Source organism: Gossypium arboreum, chromosome 12 (assembly GCF_025698485.1).
Source record: "Gossypium arboreum isolate Shixiya-1 chromosome 12, ASM2569848v2, whole genome shotgun sequence".
NCBI classification, from domain to species: domain Eukaryota; kingdom Viridiplantae; phylum Streptophyta; class Magnoliopsida; order Malvales; family Malvaceae; genus Gossypium; species Gossypium arboreum.
In genome coordinates this window covers 71,476,497-71,484,431 of record NC_069081.1, presented here as the reverse complement: position 1 = coordinate 71,484,431, position 7,935 = coordinate 71,476,497, and the positions used below count along the sequence as shown (strand labels likewise).

At 38.1% G+C, this 7,935-nt stretch overlaps 1 non-coding gene across 1 annotated transcript; it reads right to left on the bottom strand.

Moving 5' to 3' along the window:
* Positions 1-2,363: 2,363 nt before the first annotated feature.
* On the bottom strand, positions 2,364-2,470 carry LOC128285913 (small nucleolar RNA R71). The gene has a single exon (XR_008276460.1). It is a non-coding gene; the product is annotated as a small nucleolar RNA R71 (small nucleolar RNA).
* Positions 2,471-7,935: the final 5,465 nt, after the last annotated feature.

Below are 7,935 nucleotides of genomic sequence, written 5' to 3'. Positions count from 1 at the left end.
ACAATCACATACCCGTGCACTTAAGCGTTTAGATGGCCACACATGCGAGCACACGCCCGTGTGGCATCGATGGTACTAGTTTTCCAGCTTCTGTCGTTTCACGATTGAAGTAGTGTGATTACACACCTGATTGCAGTAACAACAAAATGCGAATAGCTCGAGTGCTTTCCCCAACCTATATCAAACATGATACACTATTAGTCTTTTAATCTATGGGGTTAACAATCCCTTAAATAAACATAACTTAAACTATAACTTATCGCTTACCTTATCCAACGATTAAAACTCCCTACACTTTAGTCGATACCAAAAATCGATTAAAGGCTCCTACAAACTGATAAACCATAATATATGCATATTTTTTACCCCATGCTTAGCATATTTATGATGATTTTTCCTTGCTTTTATTGAATTCGATGCTCCTAATCCTTTAAATTCATGTTTTATACTCAAGAAACCTTAGGATAACCAAAAGAGCGAGAAACGGGCCAAAAACGGACAAATTGGGACTAAATCAATGCTTCACATGGCCTAGGCAGTTCCACACGGGTAGACCACAAGCCCGTGTGTCATGGCCGTGTCGATATTAATCCAAGTTAGAATTGCACACGGCCTGAGCAGCTTCACACGAGCGTGGCACACGGTCGTGTCCCTGTCGAGCCCAAGTCTAGTTCTACTCGGAAAAGGCTTATTTTGGGCTAATTTGGGCATTTAAAAGTCTATATAAAGACCCTAGAAAGAGATGAGAAGGACACACAAAGAGTTGGAGGCAGAAAATACTCACGAATAGCCATCGGGATCACCTCGTAGCCAGGATTTACATCAAGACTGAAAATTTCCATCCAATTTCCTAGAAGTTTTTGGGTTTCTTTATGTTTTGTTTTTTTTCTAAACTTTGAGATGTTTTCCATTATTATTATGAACTAAACTCTACCTAAGGGAGATGAACCCTATGACGAATCTTATTATGCTTTGATTTATATGATAAATACTTGATCTTATTCTTAATTATGAGCTTTAATTCTTGCTTTAATATTTCAGGATATTAATCCAGGTTGTTGATGTGCTTATTCAGTGGAGAAAAAGTCCCTGTTTAAGAGTAGATCATTCATAATTAAGTGGAGTTGAATGCAATCTTAGAGATAGGACGACATAAATCTATCGGATTAGAGTCAAATCTAATAAGGGAATCCATAAATCAACTTAATGCGACAATAGGGGTTTTAATTAGAAACAGATTTCAATTAATCAACCTAGAGTCAGTTGTTCTTAGTCTCGAGAGAGATATTAACATAAATTAGGGATATCTACAGAATAAGTCAAGTGAATAAATCGTCTAAGTCAAAGGTAATAAGTGAAGTTTAGGTGGATTCTTTCTTGGGTATTGTCTTCTCAATTGGTTTTCCTAAAGTATTTTCCAACTTTCGCCTCTGTCATGATCTTAGATAAATTAGAAAATTAGTTTAGTTTAAAAACACCCTTAAATTCTTAGGCTAGATAATAAAAAGAGAGTCACTACTAGTACTTTTAGTCTTCGTGGATACGATATTCCGGTCTCACCATAACTATACTACTGTTCAATAGGTGCGCTTGCCTTAAGTCAAATTATTAGTTAGTTTCACGACCATCAAATTTTTGGCACCGTTGCCGGGGACTAAGATATTAGGAACGCTTAATTTTTATTACTTTAGCTATTTTTTTACTTTTATTTGCAATTTAATTTTATTTTTTCTTAAATTACTAAATTTTCTTTTATTTACTTCTGGCAGGTTTTTATAGTTTATGACTAGAAGAAACCCGTCAGGACCTCTACTTTTTGATAGTGAGATCGAAAGCACAGCTCGCAGAAACTAAAGAGAGATAAGGCGAAGCCTACGATACATAGAGGATGGGCAAGAGGACGATATTCAACCCAAAACCAAGGAGATGGCTAATAATCATAATAATCAGTTACCTCTTGTGGCTATTACAGACCCTGTAAATTAGAATCCTGCTCCTCGTACTATGTATGATTATGCTAAACCTAGTTTAACAGGAGCTGAATCGAGTATAGTTAGACCTACTATTGCTGCAAATAATTTTGAACTAAAACCTAACACGATTCAAATAATACGACATTTTGTTCAGTTTGATGGTTTGCAGGACGAGGATCCAAACACTCATTTGGCAAATTTTCTAGAATTCCGTGACACCTTTAAGATCAATGGCATTTCTGACGATGTCATTCACCTTCGGTTATCTCCTTTTCATTGAGGAATAAGGTTAAGCAGTGGTCGAACTCGTTACCACAAGGATCAATCACCACTTGGGAACCAATAACCAAAAAGTTTTTGCTTAAATATTTCCCGCCGGCTAAAACGACTAAACTAAGGAATGATATTTCTTCTTTTGTGCAGATGAATTTAGAAACACTTTATGATGCATAAGAGAGATACAAGGATCTATTGAGAAGATGCCCTCACCCTGGGCTACCGCTTTGGCTACAGGTTCAAACTTTACACAACGGCCTGAATCCTTCGACTAGATAGATGATTGATGTAGCTGCTAGCAGGACTATTAATAATAAGACACCTGAAGAGGCTTATGAATTTATAGAAGAGATGTCACTGAATAATTATCAGTGTTAAGTCATGAGGGCAAAGCTGACCAAAGCAGCCAGCATTTTTACCGTCAATTCAGTTACTATGCTCTCTAATCAGGTAGAACTTTTGAATAGAAAAATTGATGGTTTACTTGGTTCTTCAAAGGTTCATCCAGTAATACAGTGCGATGCAAGTGGAGGTGGAACGAGCAATTCATAATATCCATCCTTTGGCCACAACATGAAGAACGAAAAAATGAATTATATGGGTAATAATCCTCGACCTCAAAATAATCCTTATAGTAGTACTTACAATGCAGGTTGGAGGAACCACCCAAATTTCTCATGGGGAGGCGAAGGGAATCAGAGATCACCACCCCCTCCAGGCTTCCAACAACAACCTTACCAGCAAGAGAAAAAGCCAAACCTTGAGGAGATGATGACAAAATTTATTTCAATAGCAAAAACCCATTTTCAAAACACTGAAACTGCACTTAAAAAATAGCAAGCATCAATCCAAGAGCTCGAGAATCAAATTGGACAGCTGGCTAAGATGATTTCAAAGAGACCACCAGGATGTCTACCTAGTAACACCGGACCCAATCCAAAAGAGCATGTGAAAGCAGTTACACTAAGGAGTGAGAAATTGTTAGTTGAATCTGAAAAGAAGCCACCACAAAAAGCTGACAGAACCGAAGGAGAGGAAGTAAAACCTGAAAACAATGACAATCCAATGCCAAAGGAATATAAACCACCAATCCCATATCTAGCAAAGTTGAAGAAAGACTGCATGGATGCGCAATTCAGTAAATTTCTTGAACTTTTTAAATAACTGCATATTAACTTACCTTTTGTTGAAGCTATATTGCAGATGCCTACATATGCAAAATTTTTAAAGGAGCTTCTAACAAATAAAAGGAAGTTTGAAGACTTATCTACAGTGGAACTTAACGAGGAGTCGACCATACTACAAAATAAATTGCCAACTAAACTGAAAGATCCAGGAAGTTTTACTATTCCCTGCTTAATTGGTAGTTTGAATATTGATAAGCCACTAGCTGATTTAGGTGCTAGCATTAATCTGATGCTATATAAAATGTTTAAACAACTTGATATTGGGGAACCTAAACCCATTAGGATGAGTATTCAACAAGCTGATAGATTTGTTAAATATCCTAGGGGCATTATAGAGGACGTACTTGTAAAAGTAGATAAATTTATATTCATTGTTGATTTTATTGTGCTTGACATGGATGAAGATGTTGAAATGCCTTTAATCTTAGGTCGTCCATTTTTAGTCATTGCTAGGGCTGTTATTGATATGGGTGATGGTAAACTTGAGCTTAGAGTAGGTGATGAAGAGATTATTTTTAAAATTTATGATGCCATGAGATTTTCTACGGAACAGTATGACTCATGTTATTTCATTGACTCTATTGATCATGCTACTCAAGATTCTTTTCAGGAAATTGTACATAAGGACACGTTGGAATTGTGTCTTACTCAAGGAGAGGATGTAGATGATGATGATTCTGAGATAGGAAAGATAAAACCTGAACTAAATTCCAATAAGCCATTCCCAAGGCAAGCAGAATATGAGGGTATTAAGGCAAACGATGAACTTAAGCAAAAAACCTCTATTGAAGAACCTCCTAAACTGGAACTTAAATAATTGCCAAATCACTTGGAATACGCATTCCTTGGAAATAATTCTACATTACCAGTGATTATTGCTTCTAACTTGCAACCCAAGGAGAAAGAGGAATTACTCCAAGTATTAAGAGAGCATAAAAGGGTCATAGCTTGGAAAATTTCTGACATTAAAAGGATCAACCCTTCTTTTTGCACCCACGAAATTTTAATGGAAGATGAATATAAGCCATTTGTGCAAGCTTAAAAACGACTGAACTCCAACATGAAAGAAGTTGTTAAAGCTGAGGTAATTAAACTCCTAGATGCTGGAATTATTTATCCTATTTCTAACAGTTCTTAGGTAAGTTCAGTGTAGGTTGTTCCTAAGAAAGGAAGCATGACTGTTGTAGCCAATGAGAAGAATGAATTAATCCTAACAAGGACAGTCACAGGTTGGAGAGTTTGCATTGACTATAGAAAGCTGAATGACACCATGAGAAAAGATCACTTTCCCATGCCATTCATTGACCAAATGTTGGAAAGATTATCAGGGCACATGTACTACTGCTTTTTAGACGGGCTCTCTGGTTATTTTCAAATACCAATAGCTCCTGCAGATCAAGAAAAGACGACATTTACATGTCCATACGGTACGTTTGCTTTTCGTAGAATGCCTTTTGGATTATGAATGCTTCTGTTACTTTTCAGTGCTGCATGATGGCCATCATTGACAAACTCGTAGAAGACATCATGGAGGTTTTTATTGATGACTTCTCGGTATTCGGTAACTCTTTCCATCTTTGCCTTAAAAATTTAGAACAAGTTCTAATAAGATGTGAGGAAACAAACCTTGTGCTTAACTGGGAAAAATGTCACTTTATGGTTAAAGAAGGTATTATTTTAGGACATAAAATTTCTAGTAAAGGGATTGAGGTTGATAAATCCAAAATTGAAACCATTGGAAAACTACCTCCCCCTAGTTCGGTTAAGGCTATTACAAGCTTTTTAGGACATGCTGGGGTTTATAGAAAATTTATTAAAGACTTTTCTAAAATAGCTAAGCCTTTGACTAAATTACTAGAAAAAGATGTGCCCTTTAATTTCGATCAGGGATGTTTAGAAGTATTTAATACTTTAAAGGATAAATTGATTAATGCTCCAATTATAATCGCACCTGATTGGAATTTACCTTTCGAACTAATGTGCGATACAAGTGATTTTACAGTAGGTGTAGTTTTGGGAAAATGAAGAGACAATCATTTTCAACCTATCTATTATACTAGCAAAACTTTGACAATGGCACAAGAAAACTACACCACCACGGAGAAAGAGCTGCTAGCTACGATTTTTGCATTCGATAAATTTAGGCAATATCTAATAGTGTCTAGAGTTGTCGTTTATACTGACCATTCTGCTCTTCGCTACCTTTTAACTAAGACTGATGCAAAACCTCGACTCATTCGATGGATTCTGTTATTGCAGGAATTTGACTTGGAGATAGAGGATAAGAAAGGAGCTGAAAATCTCGCGGCCGATCATCTTTCCAGGCTTGAAATTTCAAGTGCCAAAGAGCTAGATGAAGTTGAAATAAATGATTCATTCCCTGAAGAACAATTCTTTGCTATATCTAATTTTAAAGTACCTTGGTTTGCAAACATTTTGAATTTTTTAGCCGCTAATGTTATCCCAAAATGGTTGACACATCAGCAAAAGAAGCGATTCTATACTGATGTGAAAAACTACTTTTGGGAAGATCCTTTTCTTTTTCGAATATGTGCAGATCAAGTCATTAGGAGACGCGTTACAAGGTCAGAAGCATTTAAAATATTGGATCATTGCCACTCAGGACCGACTGGAGGACATTACAGTGGAAATAAGACTGCACATAAAACACTCGAATTAGGTTTTTATTGGCCTACACTATTCAAATATGCCAACAGGTATGTTGCTACTTTCATAAATGCCAATGAACAATTAATATCTCTAAACATGATGAATTGCCCCAAACATACATGCTCTCATGTGAAATATTTGACATATGAGGTATTGACTTTATGGGTCCGTTCCCTAGTCTATTTGGGAATAAATACATCTTAGTAGCTCTCGATTATATGTCCAAATGGGTGGAAGCCCAAGCCTTACCTACTAATGATGCAAGAATGGTAGTACGATTCCTTAAGAAACTCTTCTCTCGATTTGGAACACCTATAGCAATTATTAGTGATAGGGGTACTTATTTTTGTAATGCCCAATTTGATAAGACCCTTAAGAAATACGGAGTTCACCACAGAACAACTACCCCTTACCATCCTCAAACTAGTGGACAAGTCGAAGTAGCAAACCGAGAGCTTAAACGTATCCTAGAAAAGAAAGTAGAATCAAATAGGAAGGATTGGGCGAGGAAAGTAGATGATACTTTATGGGCTTATAGAACTGCTTTTAAGACCCCTATAGGAACATCAGCTTATAGACTTTTTTATGGAAAAAGTTGTCATCTACCATTTGAGCTAGAGCACAAGGCATTCTAGGCTATAAAATTTCTAAACTTTGATCCCAAACTTGCAGGTGAAAATAGGTTGATGCAATTGAACGAGTTATATGAGTGGCGAACCAATGCATATGAGAACTCACGCCTATACAAGGAAGCAACAAAGCGCCGCCATGATGCTCGTTTAAGGAAACACAAGCAATTTGAAGTTGGAGATCTTGTACTGTTATATAACTCGAGGCTCAATTTGTTTCCTAGGAAGCTTAAATCACAATGGTCAGGTCCTTTCATAGTCCAAACTATCTTTCCATATGGCACAGTAGAGGTAAGTCACCCATCACAAGGCACTTTCAAGGTAAATGGACATCATCTCAAACTTTATAACGGTAAGAATTTTAAATACGATTGAGAGGAGCTACGGCTCCACGAACTTCCCTGAACAGACCTACAAAGTAGAGCCGAGCTTAGACTCTAAATAAACACTTCTTGGGAGGCAACCCAAGCACTAACCTTACTAAATAGGGTCTAATTTTTCTTTAACTGTTTATAGTTTAACTATAGGAAATTTTGACATTTGACAGGGGCAAACACGACCTGGCCCACAGGCGTGGCCAAGGCCGTGCTAAAATAGGACTCACATTTTTTTCCAAAACAGAGGCACACGGGCTGCGGCAAAGGAGCCACGACTATGCGATACGGCCGTGTGACGCCCACGGTTAAGGGACACGGGCGTGTCCAACACTATGGTAAAATTGTACCTTAACTTCCAAAAAGATTAGCAGAGACATGACCTACAATAAATCCCCATGGCCGTGCAAGGCGACTGTGGGAGCCACACGGCCTAGCACACGGGCATGCTTAAGGCCGTGTGAGAACTTGCCCAAACATTGAACCAACAAATGAAGTCAAAATAGAACACGGGCTTAGCCCACGACCGTGCTTCCATGTTGTGCGCAATTCTAAGTAAGTGACACGGGCATGTTAGACTGCTCACGGGCGTGGGAGAAATGAAGGGAGCACTACATGGCCGTGCGATGCAGCTGTGTGAGCCACACGGACTGGACGCACGGGCGTATCCGAAGGCCGTGTGTGATACTGACTTAAAACATCAACCTCTAAGCATAAGCATGTGCATGTGCGTGGAGAACCAAACACAGGCATGGGAGAAGCGAACGAACGTGCACACGGCCGTGCACACGGCCTGGGAACACTGGTGTGTCTAAGGGCTCGTGTG